Raw genomic sequence first — 18,521 nt, 5'->3', positions numbered from 1 at the left:
CAGGGCTTGTCGCCCACCATACAACTTCCAGGGCCTTCTGCCAGACTCACCCTTTCTGCCAAGTTGGCCCAGTGCCTACTGTGCTTCTGGCCAGGTAGACCCTGGAGTGCTCGGGGAGGAGTACTGGGAATGTTCCCAGATTATGTGGTCTCGAAGCCTGCCGGCCCAGGAACCCTTGCCCCTGGTAGCTGACTGAACCAACGAGGGGAGGGGAAAGCAAAAAGCGTAGCGTTTCCGTGTGCTCTGATTTTTAAAGATGGCCCCCAGAATCTCCAGTGTGGTGAAAGTAAATAGGAGGATATGTCCCTCTGTCCAGTCACCTCCCTAACCCGATGCTTGTGCCCTACACCCTTCTTTCTACTGAGTCATGTTGTGCCGCCTGATTACCAGGGGCAGCACACATCAGTTTGTGCAGCCGCGCTGGAGCTGCTGTCCACGTGTAGTCCTCCATGCTTCCCGACCCCTCCCCAGTTTCCAGGTGGCAGTCTCCTTGTTACATTAGCAGGGTTAGGTCCTTCTGTAAACTAAAGGGAAGGATCCATTTCCTTGCCTTTTTCAGTTTCTGGATGCCCTTCTTATTTCTTCGCTTATGGTGATGCCTTCTATCACCTTTTCCTTCTCTGCTTCCATTCTCACATTGTCTTCTTCCACCAGTCAAATCTACCTTTACCTTCCTTTTACAAGAATTCTTTTGATTACAGTGAGCCCAGTCAGATAATCCAGGATAATCTCCCCATCTCAAAAATCCTTAATTTATCACTTTTTTTTTTTCACAGTCCCTTCTACTCTGTAAGGTAGCATATTTACATATTGTGATGATTAGGATAAGAATATCTTTGGGGCACCATTGATGGCAAAACTCCCCAAATTAGTCTACATATTTAATGCAGTCCCTATCAAAATTCTAACTGGTGTTTTTGCAGAAATCAACAACATGATCCTAAAATCCATGTTGGAATGCAAGTGACTCAAAATAGATAAAACAAGTTTGAAGAAGTCAAAATAAACGTAAAAAAGAACAGAGTTGGGGGCTTTCTGATTTTGAAACCTACAAGGCTAGAGTAATTAGAGAGTTGGGTACTGAAATAAGAATAGACATATAGTGCAATGGAATAAAATTTAGACTCCAGAAATTTACACTGTCACATTTACAGTGAACTGACTTTTTACAGAGATGTGAAGACAATGGAAAATGAACAGTCTTTTCAGCAGATGGTGCTGGGATAAGTGGATATCCACATGCAAACAAAAATTTGCACCTTTCCCTTAGGCCATGCCAAAAAGAATCATAGATTTAAATATAAGAGCTAAAAAACCAAGAACTCCTGGGAGAAAATATGGAGTAAGTTTCTGTGACCTTGATTTTTTAGATTTGACACCAAGAGGAAAAATTACAAAAGAAAAAAACTATACTTTATCAAAATTAAAAGCTTTTGTCCTGCAAAGGACATACTAACAAAGAAAGTGAAAAGACAGTCCAGAGAATGGGAGTTATTTATAAATCCTGTATCTGACAAGGAACTTGTATGGAGAACATATAAAGAAGTCTTACAATTCCAAGACAGACATCCCAGCTAAAAATTGGACAAAGGACTTGAATAGACATTTCCTGAAAGATCATACACAAAAGGTCAGTAAAAACATAAAAAAATGCTCAATATTATTAGTCAGTAGGGAAATGCAAATCAAAACCGCAATTAAATATTGTTTCACATCCACTAGGATGGATAAAATGACAGACAATAATAAGTATCGACGAGTATGTAGAGAAATTGGAGCTCTCATATCCTGCTGATGGGAATATAAAATGGTGCAGCCACTTTGGAAGGTAATTTGCTAGTTCCTCAATATGCTAAACATCTATTCCACTCTTAGTGCCTATGAGAAATGAAAACATAAGTACACACGAAAACTACAGTAACTTACACATGAATATTCATAGCAGCATTATTCATAATAGCCCCCAAATTGAAAGTAACCTATCAGCTGATGAATGAAGAAACATTGACTATCTATACATGGACTATTATTTGACAGTAAAAAGGAATGTAGTACTGATACATGCTACATCATGGATGAACCTAGAGAGCATTATGCTAAGTGCAAGAAGCCATTCACAAATACCTAATTGTATTATTACATTTATATGAAATATCCAGTATAGGTAAATCCATAGAGACAAAGTAGATTAATATTTACCTGGGGCTGGGGCAGAGTGGGTTGGGGGAAGCAGAAATAGGAAGTGACTGTTAATAGGCCTGGAGTTTCTTTTTGAGATGATAACAACGTTCTAAAGTTAGAATCACGGTGATGGTTGTACAGCTCTATGAATATACACACACACTTTTGAATTTGATGGCATATGGAATATATTTCAATAAACTATAAAGAAAGCAACCCAAAAGATTATTTTATAATATTTATCTAAAAAGGATACCATAATTATACTCATTCTTAAAGGAAACAGTAGAATATTTTGGTTTTTGAAATTTCTTTTCCTTCTGTGATGAGTAAGAAAATGTATACATAGTATCATATGATATCAGGGTTTAATGTATCATCTAGCCATTTATAATTTCCTGAAACTGTTGTTGAACTAATTCAATTTTTGTGATTAGAAACATTCTACTCATTTGAAGCTGTTACATTCATGTATTGCTTACTAGAGAACAACCAAGATTATGATTTTTAATCCCTTTGAAAATTTAAAATATGGTTGTTCTCTAAAGATTCTATATAATAAAATCGGTATGTTTTTATATATAGCCGATATGTTTTAGGTAAAATTTTGAATAATACATACTCTTAGTAATTTCTAGGTCTTAGTATCTTCCATTGTACAATTGGTTTGGCATGCATAATTTTTGAAAATTTTTTTTTTAATATAGAGCAGACAGGAAATGCTAATGATGGAATGACAGAATCTCCATTTCATTTAGCAAAATGTCTAATTTATGTGCTTTAAGCCCAAATCATTTTTTGTTCCACTTCCCTCACTCTTCTTTACAAGCATATTTTGCTCATTGTGAAAATTGTGTTCAGAAGCTCAAGAGCTTTTAAGCTAAGAGCACATGGGAACTTGCTGATAATGGGCCAGTGAATGCTGTACTATAGTAGATTGAATGGATCACCCTGCAGCTGCTCTGCATGTAGAACCTTCATTGACTTCATTTCTTAATTACCTCTTTTGGTCTATAGCTTCAGGCCTAAATTTAGGGTTTATTGAAGTAGGAAAAATGTGAATATATCTGCAAGAAGATGTATTGTTTTCCTATGGCCATTTTAACAAATTACATAAAACCCCGAGTGTCTTAAAACAAGAGGAGTTTATTCTTTCCCAGTTCTAGAGGCTAAAAATCTGAAATGAAGGTATTGGCAGGCCCAAGCTATCTCTGAAGTCTCTACAGGAAGGATCCTTTCTTGTCTCCTAGCTTTTGCAGGTTGCTGGAAATCCTTGGTTTATAGATGTGTCATTTCACTCTCTAATTCTGTCTTCACATGCCCTTCTTCCTTGTGGGTTTTTGTGTCTTTACATGGCATTCTCCTTTCTTTGTGTGTGTGCCCTAATTTCCCTCACCTTTTTGAGTACTCTAGTCAATGGATTAGGGTCAACCGTAACATAGTATATCCTCATCTTAACTTGATTATATCTGCAAAGAACCTGTTTCCAAATTAGATTACATTTACAGATAATGGCAATTAAGGTTTCATCATATCTTTGTGGGACACAATCGACTCCATAATAGAAGAGTATGTTTTGTTTTATAATATGTTTAAAATGGGCAAAGGACCTGAATAGACACTTCTCCAAGGAGTACATACAGAGAGCCCATAGACATTTGAAAAGGTACTCAATATCACTAGCCATCAGAGAGATGCAATTAAAACCACACTGAGATATCACCTCACACCTGCCACAATGGCCATCATTAATAAATCAATGAACAATGAGTGCAAGAATGTGGAGAAAAAGAGACCTTAGTGCACTGTTCGCGGGAATGCAGACTGGTGCAGCCACTGTGGAAAACATGATGGAATTTCCTCAAAAAACTAAAAATGGAACTGCCTTTTGACCCAGCGATTCTGATGTTGGGAATATACCCTAAGAATCCTGAATCACCAGTTCAGAAGAACCCCTATGTTCACCCCTGTGCTCATAGCAGCATTATTTACAATAGCCAAGTTTTGGAAACAGCCTAATTGCTCATCAGTAAATGAGTGGATCAAAAAACTTTGGTACATTTGTACAATGGGATACTACCTAGCAGGAGGAAAGGGGGAACTCCTGCCTTTTGCAACAGCATGGATGGATCTGGAGAACATTATGCTAAGGTAAATGAGCCAGTTGGTGAAAGACAAATACCATATGATCTCACCCTTAAGAGGAATCTAACAAACAAAATACGTTAATGGTCGAAATAGAACCACGGGCATGGTAACAAGGAACAGACTGACAGCAACAAGAGGGGAGGAAGGAGGGGGATAATGGGGGGAAAAGGGAGAAGAGACTAGTCAAAGAACAGATATGAATGACCCATGGTCATGGACAACAGGGTGGGAATTGACTGTGGGAGTGGGGTGTGGGATGGGTGGAGGGGGACAAGGGGGGAAAAGTTGGGACAACAGTAATAGAGTAATGATAAAAAATAAATATTGTAAATGTAAAATAAGTAAATATATTTATCAAGTTTTGAATAAATTGTGAGTGCAGGTTTTTTTTACAAGGAGTTAACGTGAAGTGAATTGAATTAAAAGTAATGAAAAGATGAGAAAGGATTATCAAGCTTGGGCCATTGTCAACTTTGATATGTAGTAAAAACCAAACCTCAAATACGGATCTTGTAGTCTCCTCTCTAGAAGTCCCTGAAGTGGAAACCTCTCCATTATTCTTACCTCTGTACCCTACACACCTTAATTGGACTCCAATACAGTCTCTGTATATATGGGCTTGCTTTTGGAGAGAGGTCTAAAGTGTTTATGGTCAGAACAGATGAAGTTACTTTAAGATCAGAGGAATTAATTTTTATGCCCAGTCTTGTCAGATAGACCCTTCACTACCTCAGTGTGAAACTCCAAACCCACATAATAAGTAGTAATTACAGACTCACATAGATATTTATCCTGGGTCTGTGACTACTGTCAGATTCTGTTAAGTACTTCAGCTTGTTCCTGCAATCTGGTTTGTAACTGGAGATCTCATCTATCAGTCAGGATTCCTAGTTGAGGCCAGCTGAATCTTCTCCCTCTAATTTAAGCAGAAAGGAATATTAGGAGATTTTAGAGAGTGTATGAAGAGAACAATGCTTTTGAAGGCCAGAGAATCAAACTTTGATATTGAACAGCCAGACAGTTGAAATATTCACCCATACTGTGGGACTATTTTATCAGTACCACCATGTGTGTCACTTCCAAAATCCTGCTGTTACAACTTAACACTTGTGACTTGTCCAAGATAGATTAACTGCTCTATGCCTTGGCTGTGTTGTCCATAAAGTGGAATAGATGAGAGTACCTAACAGATTCTTATCCCTTGTCTGAACACTTAGTGTATTCATTTGCTAGGGTTGCTATAACAGAATACCACAAATTGGTGGCTTAAACAACAGAAATTGTCTCACAATTCTGGAGGCCAGAAGTCTAAAATCAAGATATTGGTAGGATTGGTTCCATCTGAGGGTGGTAAGGGAAGAATACGTTTCATGCTTCATCACTACTTCTGGTGGTTTCCTAACAATCTTTGGAGTCTTTGCTTGTAGAAGCTTCCGTCTTCTCCCTTCATCCTCACATAGTGCTCTCCCTGTGTGAGTGATTGCGTCATACTGGATTAGGAGCTTCATTTTAACTAATTACATCTGAAACTACTGTATTTCCAAATAAGGTCACATTCTCAGATACTGGGGGTTAGGATTTTAACGTGAATTTTGGGGATATACAGTTCAACCCAAAATACATACGTAAGCACTATATGAGTGATAATTCTTCTTTTTATTATTAGATTACTAGTTCTATTATGAATGTAATTTTTCTAATTTTTTTGTGTCAATATGCTGTATCTATAATATATGGATTAGAGTGTAGCTATTCTCAGGGTTAACTTTAATTCTGTGAACCTTTGTAATTACTGTTAATCACCTTTGTGTTGCTTCTTCACAGTAGTGTTCATTGTGTGGATAAATCAAGAGAGCCATAGGCCATTTCTTGTATTTTTTTAAAGATTTTATTTATTTATGTTTAGACAGAGGGGGAGGGAGGGAGAGAAACAGCAATGTGTGGTTGCGTCTCATGTGCCCCCTGTTGGGGACCTGGCCCACAACCCAGGCATGTGCCCCAACTGGGAATCGAACTGGTGACCCTTTGGTTTGGAGGCCGGTGCTCATTCCACTGAGCCACGTCAACTGGGGCCATGTCTTGTATTTTATAAGTAAACTTTTTTTATTAAAATTCAGATATAGAATAAAAATTAATAGGGCTAGAAGTTGTCATATATATGGATCAATTCTATAGTCATAGGTGTTTAACAGATGTTTTCTATTTATATATATGAGAGTAAGATATATGGATATGTATTTTCCTGATCTTTTATATTTTAGTTATTTTATATCACAGTGCTAGTCCTACTAGATCTGCAATTTGAGGGGGAAATGGGATAAATAGATTGGGAAAATATATATCATTTTTGGATGTTTCTAGTGCATCTTAATGTTTATGAGGAGTACTGTACTAAAGAAACCTGCTTTATTTTGTGTATAACCAGGCATTTCCTAATTGTTTTTTTATCATACTATGATTAATATAGTGAAGAATCAGTGTCCATTAAACATTTAATCTTTGGAATGCCAGGATCTGAGAGAAGTAGTCTGAGAGAAGTAATTGCTTTTAGCTCTCTGGGAACAAAACCTTATAATGTATAAGTTCCTTGTTAAACTTTATGGTTGGGGGATTGCCTGGAGTATATAGTTCTATTTCAGTTCACCAGCAAAGCTATAAAGTAAATGTTTTGGAGGTAGGATTGGTGTCTGTTGTCTATGTATAGACAGTACGTAGCACAAAGAAGACATTCAAATGGCTGTTTGAAAGGGAAAATCAAAGTCATACAGATATTTTCCATAAACAAGATGAAAGGGAAAATGATTTTTTTGTTGAATAGGTCCTATAGTTCTGTTTGATGTATTTCTGTTGCAGTTTTTCTTCATTTGAAAAAGCCAGCTTTATTGGGGTTTAATTGATATACAGTACCTGCCCATGTTTAGAGTGGACAGTTTGATATCTATATTCAGAGAGGCCATCAACACAATAAACATATTCATCACTTTAAACGTTTTCATGTAAGCCTCCCTCCCACCATCACTGAAATTGCCGCCCCTTCCCAAGGAACCACTGACTTCCATTTTAGGTTACGTTTTTTAAAATTCTAAAACAGAATTATATAACATGTACTTTTGTTTCAGTCTAGCTTCTTTCATGCAACATGGTTAATTGGTAATCACCTATATTGTTCGTAGTATAAAATTATTCTTAAAATTATTTTTTAAACCTTTAATAGTTGTACTTTCTTCAGTGATGTCATCTCTCATTCCTAGTATTGGTAGAGAGTGTGTGTGTGTGTGTGTGTGTGTGTGTGTGTGTGTGTGTTTCTTACTCAGTTTAGCTAGAGATTCTGAGTCTTATTTATCTTCTGAAAGAGCTAGCTTTGGTTTCATTGATATTTTCTACAGTTTTAGATTTCCACTTTGTTCTTTATTTTCTTCATTATTTTTGTTTTGGGTTTTTGTTTTTTTCCACTTTTTAAAAAGTAGGAACAGTTTATTCTAAAACAATCTTCTTTTATTAGTGCTATAAAATTCCACTAAGTATTGTTTTGACTGTGTCCTGTAAATTTTGCTATGTTGTCTTTTCATTTTTATTTAGTTTGCAATGCTTTTTTTAATTTCATTTTTGGTTATGGGTTTTTTTGAAGAAGTTACTTTGTTTTGAATATTCAGAACTTTCTCAGAATCTATGTTACTTTATTTCAGTCTGTTGAACAAAGATACTTTGTATGAACTGAATCCTTTAACTTTATCAAAACTTGATTCAGGCCCAGAATGTTGTCCTATTTGGTAAATAATCCTTGTGCACTTGAAAAGAATATGTATTCTGATGTTGTATGGAATGTTGTATGAATATCAGTTGTATCTTGTCCTATCGACACTTGAGAAAGGTGTTGTAATCTCTCACTATATTTTTCAGTTGGACTATTTCTCCTTGCAGTTTTGTCAGTTTCTTTGCCATGTATTTTGAATTCCTTATTAGGTGCATACATGTTTAGGATTATGTTCTTTTGACTTTTTGACCCTTTTATTATCATTAAATGATACTCCCTTCTCTTTGCTACTATTCTTTATCTACTTTTTAAATATTAATGAAATGAATCCAGGTGTTTTTGATCACTGGCTTTGTATATCTTTTTCTGTCACTTTAGTTTATTTTTTTATTTATTGATTTTAGAGAGAAGAAGGCAGTGGGAGGGAGAGAAAAAGAGAGAAAGTGAAACACTGATTTGTTGTTTCACTTATTTATGCATTCATTGGTTGCTTCTTATATGTGCCCTGACCTTGACGTGTTGGGATGGTGCTCTAACCAACAGAGCTACCCAGCCAGGGCTATTATTTTACTTTTAATTTATTGGATCTTAAGGTTTTTAGTGTTTTATTTTTGTTTTTGTTTTTTGTTTTTTGTTTTGGTAGTTTGTGTGTAGGTTGGTCTCTTCTTAATTCAATGCTATGATCTCTGCAATATAATTGGCATGTTTAGGCAATTTAGATTTGATTTAATTATTGCTGTGATTGTGTAACCAAACAACCAATGGGGTCCTACCACTCGCTGCCCATAGACAAAAACTCTGGAGACAGAGTTTGGTGGAAGGGAAAAGGGTTCTTTTAAGTATATACAGTTTGAATTAATAGCAGATTTCTTCCTCAAAGAGGGTTTCCTCTAAGATACCCATAGAAAATCACCCTGCCTCCCCCTGCCAGTTTATTTCAAGTTTGCCCTGGAACTACTTCTCCCTCACAAAGGCACTGTCCTTAAAGAAATGTAGGTGGCTTAGCTGGGTGTCAGTCACTGTCCGGCTTCAGGCATTCTTTGGAATCTGTGTGACCAGATGTCCCACTTGCAGTGGTGCTGTCCTCTTCTGGCCACTGCTGTCCAGTGCATCAGTGTGGCTGGTCCAGCCTGGTCCTCAGTGCCACTGTAGCTTCCTAAGAGGGGTAGGGACATGAGGCTCATTGCCTGGCCACATGGCTACCAGGAGCCGCACAGACTGGTCCATTAAGAGCCGTCCAGTATGTTGGTGCGGTGGGTCTGAGGCCCTGCCCAGGCTGGAGTGGGCAGATCAGCAGCAGGAAGTGGGGAACCACCTTTGCAGGCCCCTGCTGGAGGAGCATGGGTGGCAGATGGGTGGCTGCTGTGGTGGCTTCCTGCAGCTTCCTTTTCAGGGGAAGGGTGCCTGGCTTGCTACCTGGTGGCACTGCCTCCTGTTATTGCCGGCCCAAACCTCTTCCGCTCCCTTCTTACAGGCCTAACACCTCCTGTGCTCCTGGCCAGGCAGGCCCAGGAGCGCTGGAGGAGGGACCTTGGGGGAATGCTCCTATACTACGCAGTCAGCAAGGCCAGGGGCCCAGGAACTCCAGCCCCCCTGGCGTCTGGGAGACAGGAGGGAACAAAGAGCGTGGAGGTTCTGTGTGCTCTCTTTTAAAAGCTGTCCCCGGAATCCCTTGCATGTTGGAAATAACTGCATTTTCGCCCTGGTTGTCAGGGCAACTCATAGGCTGGTTTGGCAGCCGCACTAAGGCTGTCGCGTACATCACATGTTGTACTTGGCACTTCCCCACTGCTCCCCCAGTTCCGTGGGGGAGGGTCCCCTGTTACAATTGCATGTAATGCTATCAATTTGCTGTTTGCTGCTTGTATTGTTTGTTCATTGCTTCTCTTTTTCTCTTTTCTGCTTTCCTTTGAAGTATTTTTTATGATTGTATTTTACCTCATTTGTTGGTTTATTAACTATAAACTGTTAATTTATTGCTTCAGGTTTTATAGTGAACCTCTTTAAATGATCATTTTTATCTTTCTTGAATTCTACGAAGTAACTCCCCTTGGCCATGATATATTAATATTTTAATATAATATATTACTACTTTATGTTTGCTAATATTTTGTTGAGTAGTTTTGCATCTCTACTTTTGAGGAGATGGTTCTGCAATTTTGGTGTGTTTTTTTAAATTTCTTTGTCTGCTTTTGTGTCGGGGTTATCAGATTTGCTAATATTTTGAGGATTTTTGTGTCAGTGCTCTTTAGGGATAATGGTAGTAGCATTTTTTTTTTTTTTTGTCTAGTTTTGGTTAGTGTTCCTTCCATTGTTTAATATTTGGTTATTACTTCTTTTCAGTGACATTGAAACTGTTTGTGCTTGCAGATTCTAATTCAGGTTGTTTTGAACAACAAATGTGATTTCTTTTATAGTGCTGGATCTATTCAGATCATGTTGTGTGAATTCTGATAGTTTCTTCTAACTTGTAGAATCAGTCAATTTTTCACCTCTCGTTTTAATGTTGTGAGGTCTATAGTGGTATCTTTTTCACTCTAGATATTAGTAGTTTACCTTCTCTCCTTTTTTCTTTGTTGGTCTTACTAGAGGTTTGTTAATTTTATTGATTCTATTAGATAGGACATGAACTGGAGATGTGCACCATTCTAAATGTTCTTTCTTGCTAAATGTGAAATTATAATGCATAATTTTATAATGCTGCTGTAAATAGGATGAGCAAACAGGAATTTAACCTGAAAAATGTAGTCAATTGCAAAGAAGAAAGTAACATGTAATTGACCAAATAGTGTATAAGCAATGGCTAAGGCTCTTTTTTGGGCAGACAGATCTTTGGATAGGAATTCCCTGTCTCCTTTACTTGCTGCAAGTAAAATAAACTTCCCTGCCCCAATCACATCTTTAATAGAACATCCCAAACAGCCAGCCACTTGGCTAACCCATTGAGTTCAGTAACAATACTTTCAAAGAATCAACTTTTTGTTTGATTAATTTCCTATTATTTTTTTCCTCAATTTCATTGCTTTTTCTGTTCTTTATTAATTCCCCTTTTGTGCTTGTTTTGGGTTTATTTTGCATTTTTGTAGATTTTTGAATTACTGATTTGAGACCTCTTTTTTCTAATTATACATTTTTTCCCCTAAAAAAATGTGTTGCTAAGTTTTCTCAAACTCCTCCCTTGAGTCCCACAGATTTCAATGTTGTGTCTTCATTTGCATTCAGTTAATTGTTTTTAACAAAGATTTGCTGTAAGATCCTTTGTGATCCATTGATTAATTAGAAATGTGTTGTTTCATTTCCAAATGTTTGGAAAATTTAGTTATTTCTCTGTTATTCTTAGTTTGATTCCATTATGTTCAAAGAACATACTTTATATGGTTTTAGTTCCTTTAAATTTAAAATGTTTGTTTAATGACCCAGAACATGCTTTGTCTTGGTCAGTTTTCCAGGTGTAGTTGAACAGAATGTGTCTTCTGTTTTTGTTGAGCAGAATCCTCTGTAGATGTCAATTAGAGTCCCTCTTTATGGTGATGTTTATTTTGTCTGTATCCTTCTTGATTTTATCTAGTACTTCCCTCAGTCCTGATTTTATTTAATACTTCTCTCAGTTATTGCGAGTGATATTGATTTGTGCTAAATAAAGCACCTGAAATATACTGGAGAGCAAAAAGGGAGGTTTTGTATAAATCTAATCTGTATATTTTTAGACCATAGTGTCCTATCAACAGCACCATTGTTGGAAAGAGCCAAAAAAAAAAAAAAAAAAAAAAAGGCGGGGGCAACCCCAAACCTGTGTCCAGGGAAAATAAAAAATACACTATTTTTTTTTTTTTTTTACACTTAGCCATTTTTTTGTGCTAGCTGAAATAGACATAGAGTAAGATTTGGAAAAACTAATCCTTTCCTATAGTAAGGTGTTTCCCCACTCTGCAATAACAAGAAAAAAAAAATGAAGGCTTTTGATGCTAAATTTCCATGAAGCTTTGAAGAGCAAGGATCAACATGCCCTGAGAAGTGCTTTGGACCAGAAGTATAAAGATTCACCCAAAGGAGTTTACTTATGCCTGAATCTATTCTTTGCATAGTTTAACCAGTAATATCAATTAGGTTTGGTTAGGTTAACCAGTAATATCAATTCGGCTTTTTGGTAATACCGAATTTATTAAGATTATCTGTGTTTTAGTGTCCTTCCTCTCATTCCCTCCATTGGGGGAGGGGGGGTAGTTAACTATAATACCTCATTTATGAAAATAACTTACATTAGTTCTTGGTGATTTACAAGACATTCTTCATGCACGTTATCTCATTTTACTTGTAAAACCATGTCACACCATCAATAATAACATACTTTTGAAGCATATAAAATATTTAAAACAGCGATAACATCCAGTAATACCTATGGTTAAGTAAGTCTCGTATATTAATAAAAAAAAAATCTATAAAGCAGCACAGCCCTTTTGAAAATTAATTTAGTTTTTTAAAGATTTTATTTATTCAGTTTTAGAGAAAGGGGCAAGGAAGGAGAAAGAGAGGGAGAGAAATATCACTGTGTGGTTGCCTCTCATGTGCACCCAACAAGGTACCTGGCCTGGAACCCATGCATGTGCCCTTGACTGGGACTTGATCAGGTGACACTTTTGTTCAATGGCCAGCACTCAATCCACTGAGCTACAGCCAGCCACAGCTAATTTGATAATTTGTATCAAATTTATAAGTGTTACTTTGATCCAGTAATTCTTTGATTGTTTCCTAAGGAAATAAATCTAGATATTTGAAATCTTTAAATGTAAAGGTAACATAGTTATTTATGATAACTATTCCATCTTAGGCAGATCGTTAAATAATTTTTGGTTCACTTGATGAAATATTGAGCAGGTGTAAAAAATTCCTATTTGAAAGGAGTATAGTAAGATTGGCGAATGCTTATAACATTAAGTTAATAAAGAACACATTGTAAAGAAGTATAATTACAAATAGAAACAAGAACAAAACAACTCATCAGTAGATTACAAAGGGTAAGATTTTAAAGGAATATAGTAGACCTTTATTTTTAAGCACAACCAAAATTTTAAGTATTTTAGGAATATCTGAAGGTTGCTTGAAATTTGTCTTGAGGCATGTATCTAAGTTGTGCTCTTTGCAAAGTCGTTGTGTAGGAGGGACTCAATTTCATTGCTAAGTGTCTATAGCCAGCTGCCCAGTCCCTCTATGTCAGTTTTTGCTTTTTCTGTTCTTTCTCACATAAACATCCAGGAGGAGGATATATGCTATTTTGGTGCTACTTGAGAATTTGAAGATTCATAAACTTCTCAGACATACTCATGTATATTCCAATGATCCACTTGGCAGTTGTGGCCTGTATGTTGTGTGGTTATATAATTTCTCCCCTTTTAAAATACTTTTCGGATTTCTAAAAAAAATTTTTTTAAATTAATTTTTTTCAAATACATTTGGCTCCGCCTTCCCCCCACCACTTTCCCCTGTTCCTTCTCCCCGCTCTCCCTCCCTCAATCTCTCTCCACTTTGGTTTTGTTCATGAGTCCTTGCTCTATGTTCCCTGACTTGACCCCTCCCTTCCTTTTCCCCCACCCACCCCTCCCTTCTTCCCTCTTGTCTCTGTTGGTGTCTTTTTTCTTTCAGTGTTGCTGGTCTTATTTTCCTTACATCTTTGTTTTGTTGGTTAGGTTCCACTTATAGGTGAGATCATATGGTATTTGTCTTTCGCCCCCTGGCTTGTTTCGCTTAACATAATGCTCTCCAGTTCCAGCCATGCTGTCAGGAAGAGTAGTAGTTCTCTTTTTTTTCGTTCTACTGTGTAATATTCCATTGTGTAAATGTACCATAGTTTTTAGATCCAGTCGTCTACTGATGGGCATTTAGGTTGCTTCCAACACTTGGCTATTGTAAATTGTGCTGCTATGAACATTGGGGTGCATAGGTTCTTTTGAATTGGCGTTTTGGGGTTCTTAGGGTATAGTCCCAGCAGAGCAATCACTGGATCAAAAGGCAGTTCCATTTTCAGCTTTTTGAGGAAATTCCACACTGCTTTCCACAGTGGCTGCACCAGTCTGCATTCCCACCAACAGTGTACTAGGGTTCCCTTTTCTCCACAGCCTCGCCAGCACCTGTTGTTTGTGGATCTGTTTATGATGGCCATTCTGACCGGTGTGAGGTGGTACCTCATGGTGGTTTTGATCTGCATTCCTCTGATGGCTAGTGATGCCGAGCATCCTCTCAAATGCCTCTGGGCCCTCTGTATCTCCTCCTTGGAAAAGCGTCTGCCCAGGTCCTTTGCCCGTTTTTTGATTGGATCATTTGTCTTCTTGGAGTGGAGTCGTGTGAGTTCTTTATATATTTTGGACATCAAACCTCTATCTAATGTATCATTATCAAATATATTTTCCCATACGGTTGGCTCCCTTTTCGTTTTGCTGACGTTTTCTTTAGCCGTGCAGAAGCTTCTTATTTTGATGAGGTCCCACTTGTTTATCCTTTCCTTTATGTCCCTTGCTTTAGGAGACCTATCGGTGAAAAAATTGCTGCATGGGATATCCGAGAGTTTCCTGCCAATGTTCTCCTCTAAGACTTTGATGGTGTTGCGACTTATAGTTAAGTCTTTTATCCATCTTGAGTTTATTTTTGTGTATGGTGTCAGCTGATGATCCAATTTCAATTTTTTGCATGTAGCCGTTCAGCTCTCCCAACAGCCTTTGTTGAAGAGGCTATTATTACTCCATTTTATGCTTCTGCTCCCTTAAAAATTTTAATGAGCATGATATATTTAAATGGAAAGGAAAAATCTTTATCCAGTTACCCGTTAATAATCCTGGCTTTACTTTTATCTTTATGAGACAATATATTCAATTTTACCTATAGAGTTTCATCTATTAACCTTGTTAGATTTTCAACCTTTTAAAAATTGATTTGGGGGGGGTGGGGTTGGGGACAGAAAGACCGGCAATTTGTTGTTCCACTTACTTATGTGTTCCTTGGTTGCTTCTTGTGTATGCCCTGACTGGGGATTGAAGATTGAATCCACAATATTAGTGGAGCAGGATGACACTGTTAACCAACTGGGCTGCCTTGACAGGGTCCTTCAGCTTTTTCTTGTTCAGGAAGCTCTTTATCTCTCCTTTGATTCTAAATGATAGCCTCGCTGAGTAGAGTAAATTTGGTTGCGGGTCCTTGCTTTTCATCGCTTCGAATATTTCATGCCAGTCCCTTTTGGTCTGCAGAATTTATCGGAGAAATTAGCTGATAGTCATATGGGAGTTCCCTTTTAAGTAACTAACCACTCTTTTCTTGCTTTTAAGATTTTTCTTTGTTATTAACCTTTGGCGTTTTAATTATGATCTGTGTGCGGACCTGTTTGGGTTCATCCTTTTTGGCACTCTGTACTTACTGGAATTGTATGCATATTTACTTTACCAGGTTAAGGAAGTTTTTATTCATTATTTCTTCAAATAGTTTTTCAATATTTTTGTTCTCTTTTCTCCTTCCAATACCCCCATGATATGAATGTTGTTACACTTGATGTTGTCCCAGTAGTTCCTTAACCATCCTCATTATTTTACATTCTTTTTTGTTTTGCTTTTCTGATTGGGTGTTTTCTCCTACGTTATCTTCCTCTCTTTCCTCTAATCTACTCTTCATTCCATCTGATGTACTCAATTATTGTATTCTTCATTTCTGTCTGGTTCTTTTTTATGTTTTCTGTCTCCTTGTTTAATGTTGCCTTTTTTTTTTTTTTTTGAAGTCTCAGTGGGATCATTTATTCTTCTCCTGAGTTCATTGATTAACCTTGTAACTAGCGTTCTGAACTCTAAATCTGGTATGTTGTGTCCATTTCATTTAGTTCTTTTCCTGGAATTTTTTCCTATTCCTTCATTTGAAACATGTTTCTTTTTCTTATAATTTTGACTGCCTCCCTCTGTTTCTTTCCATATATTATGAGGTTACAGCTCCCACTCTTGGCAGCGAAGTCTTACATAGTAGGTGTGTTGTGGGGCCCAGTGGTGCGTCTCCCTGTTTACCTGAACCAAGTACTCTAGAGGTATCCCTTGTGTGAGTTTTGTTTGCTTTGTTGTTGTAGTTGACCCTTGATTCCTGTTGGCTTGTCAGTGGGTGGAGTTGACACTTAGGCTGACTGGCTGTGAAGGTTAGCTGTCATGGGGGACCCCAGAGCAGGATTTGCTTCAGCTGGACTGTGGTGCCTGCTGAGTCCACTCTGTGTGTGTGTCATTAGTGGTGCTAATTTCATGATGCTGTGATGTGTTCTGAAACAACACTAGGTATGTTGTTTCTGGGGCCTACTGGGAGGGGATGTAGGGCATTTTAGGTCAGCCACTGCCTGTGCTAGCCTGGGTCCACCTGGTGGGAGCTAAAAGTGATCTGCGGTTTGTAGCTGCCTGTATTGGGCTTTGAGATACCTTAGATATTTTGTGCTGTGAACCAAGGCCAGCTGCCTCTGGTGCAAGGCTTGGGGCCACTTAGCAAAAGGTACCAGGGCATGCTGAAGCCATCTAACTGTTTGAGTTTTTTGGGCCTTTGAAAGATTTTAGGAAAGTTCAAAGCAGAGATCCAGTCTGTCCCACAGCTTGTGTGGATTACCCTGTAAAAGAAGTTTGTGCCTGCCTTTTGAATTGGGTAGGGCAAGGTTTCAGATAATCACCAGGGTTTGGTGAGAGGTGTTAGGCAGGTTAATGGAAACTCACAGATGACAACAACCTGTGCCTGGAAGCTGTGTTGGGAGTGGGCTCAACAACGGAACAATGGCGGGTGCCCCTCCAGCCCTTGCGCCCAAGCCAGCCAATTCATTTCCTCCTTGTGTATCCCTGACGCTTTTCAAGTTGCTGTGGCTTATCTGGCTCTTAGGACGAATGTTTGTGATTGAGTGAGCCTGTTCTTTGAGAGGATACCTGGGTCTACAGCAGCCCTCCATCTCACCTGGACAGAGTTCTGTCGATTTTCACAGCTGCATGTTGTGGGGACTTTCTGGCACTGGTGCTCAGTGCTGGGGAGCCTGCTGTGGGCCTCGGACCCTGGCTCATCGTTAGGGACCTCTGCAGCCAAGATATCCCTCCTGGTTCTTAACCACCACATGTGGGTGTGGGACTAGCTCATTTAGTGTTTCTGTAGGGCATGAATTTTAAATTGTTGACATTTTGTAGCTATAAAAAGAAGGTCCAATTAAAGAAACACTTGAGTGTGTCCACCTAGTGAGTAAATTTAGACTATACGCCTAAATGATTAAAAGGCATTTTCAATATTCTTTCCCTTGTGATAGGCAAATGTCCCATTAGGTATACACATTTTTTAAAAAAGGTCATGGTTGAAGTAGAGTTAGCAGTAACCACTCTTTGCCTGCTCCCTTTACATCATTTCTTTTTGTCCTCCTATGTAGAACTAGCTATATTGTGCTCAGTCAGCAGATATTTGAGTGTCGCTAAGTGGTAGGCTTTGTATTGGATGCTTTAATGTAGTTTTACATAGTAGTAATGTAGTTTTACCTAGTAGTTGACACCCAGTTTAAAAAAGATATAATAATATGTAAATGTTAGGGATATTTTTAAGTAAGACTTAAAGTTAAAAATTCTAATTGTGTATTTTGCTGTGTATAGTATACATTTTTTGCCCAAATTTTTGGATGTGCATAAACATGGGTATAATGATTACATACCATGGATATAACAACAGACATAATAATCCCGTGCACATTGTGCACAAAATGTGGGTGAGCATTATACATAGCAAAGTACAGTAGGAGAAAACAGTGAAAAACACATTTGATATTCTGAGTCATCTATCTAAATCAATTTTGTTAGAAATAATTTACCTTAATAAAATAGAAAACACAGGTTTTAGAATGGTGTCTCAGATACTTAATGAAACTTTGACCTTTATTTGTAACATTTCAGTTACCCTACGTATATCTAAGATTAAGCCAAAAAATAAAAATAAATTTCTCAGACTCTACATATGCAGAGACAACTGTTAACATTTTGTTATATTATCTTTTCACACTTCTTGCTCTGTATACTTAATTCTATAAATAGAATATGTATAATCTTATAACTAAAGTTCATAGAATTATAAATGATACAAGTTTTTTTAATTCAGTAATACTATGAAAGTTTTTCAGTGTGAGTCACTGTTAGAACTGCATGATCATGTAAATTAGAAGCAAGCTAAGGTTTTTTTTTTCATAGTTTATTATTCTCCAAATGTACATTTATTCCAAATGTTTTGTTATTATAGAATAACTTTTTAAAGCAGTCTTGCAAATTAAGAAATATCTAAGATTGAGTTAATTTATTTACATTAAAATAAATTTGACACTGCTTTTTATGTAATCTGTTGACATTACTTTGAATTTGTGATAATCATGCTTCCTATTTTTGCTTTACTAACCATCAGATTTGAAACATTTTGCTCTGGA

The 18,521-nt window shown here is 37.5% G+C and overlaps 1 protein-coding gene across 1 annotated transcript in view; it reads left to right on the top strand.

Annotated features, from left to right (window-relative positions):
• The window catches only part of COG5 (component of oligomeric golgi complex 5), a 338,428-nt gene that overhangs the window by 130,453 nt on the left and 189,454 nt on the right, over positions 1 to 18,521 (top strand). The window lies entirely within an intron of this gene.

This window comes from Pteronotus mesoamericanus, unplaced genomic scaffold, assembly GCF_021234165.1.
Source record: "Pteronotus mesoamericanus isolate MK-2021 breed Mesoamerican mustached bat unplaced genomic scaffold, CSHL_Meso_final scaffold_85, whole genome shotgun sequence".
Lineage (NCBI taxonomy): Eukaryota > Metazoa > Chordata > Mammalia > Chiroptera > Mormoopidae > Pteronotus > Pteronotus mesoamericanus.
Note: the sequence above shows the minus strand (reverse complement) of the source record. Positions and strands in the feature narration are given on the sequence as shown.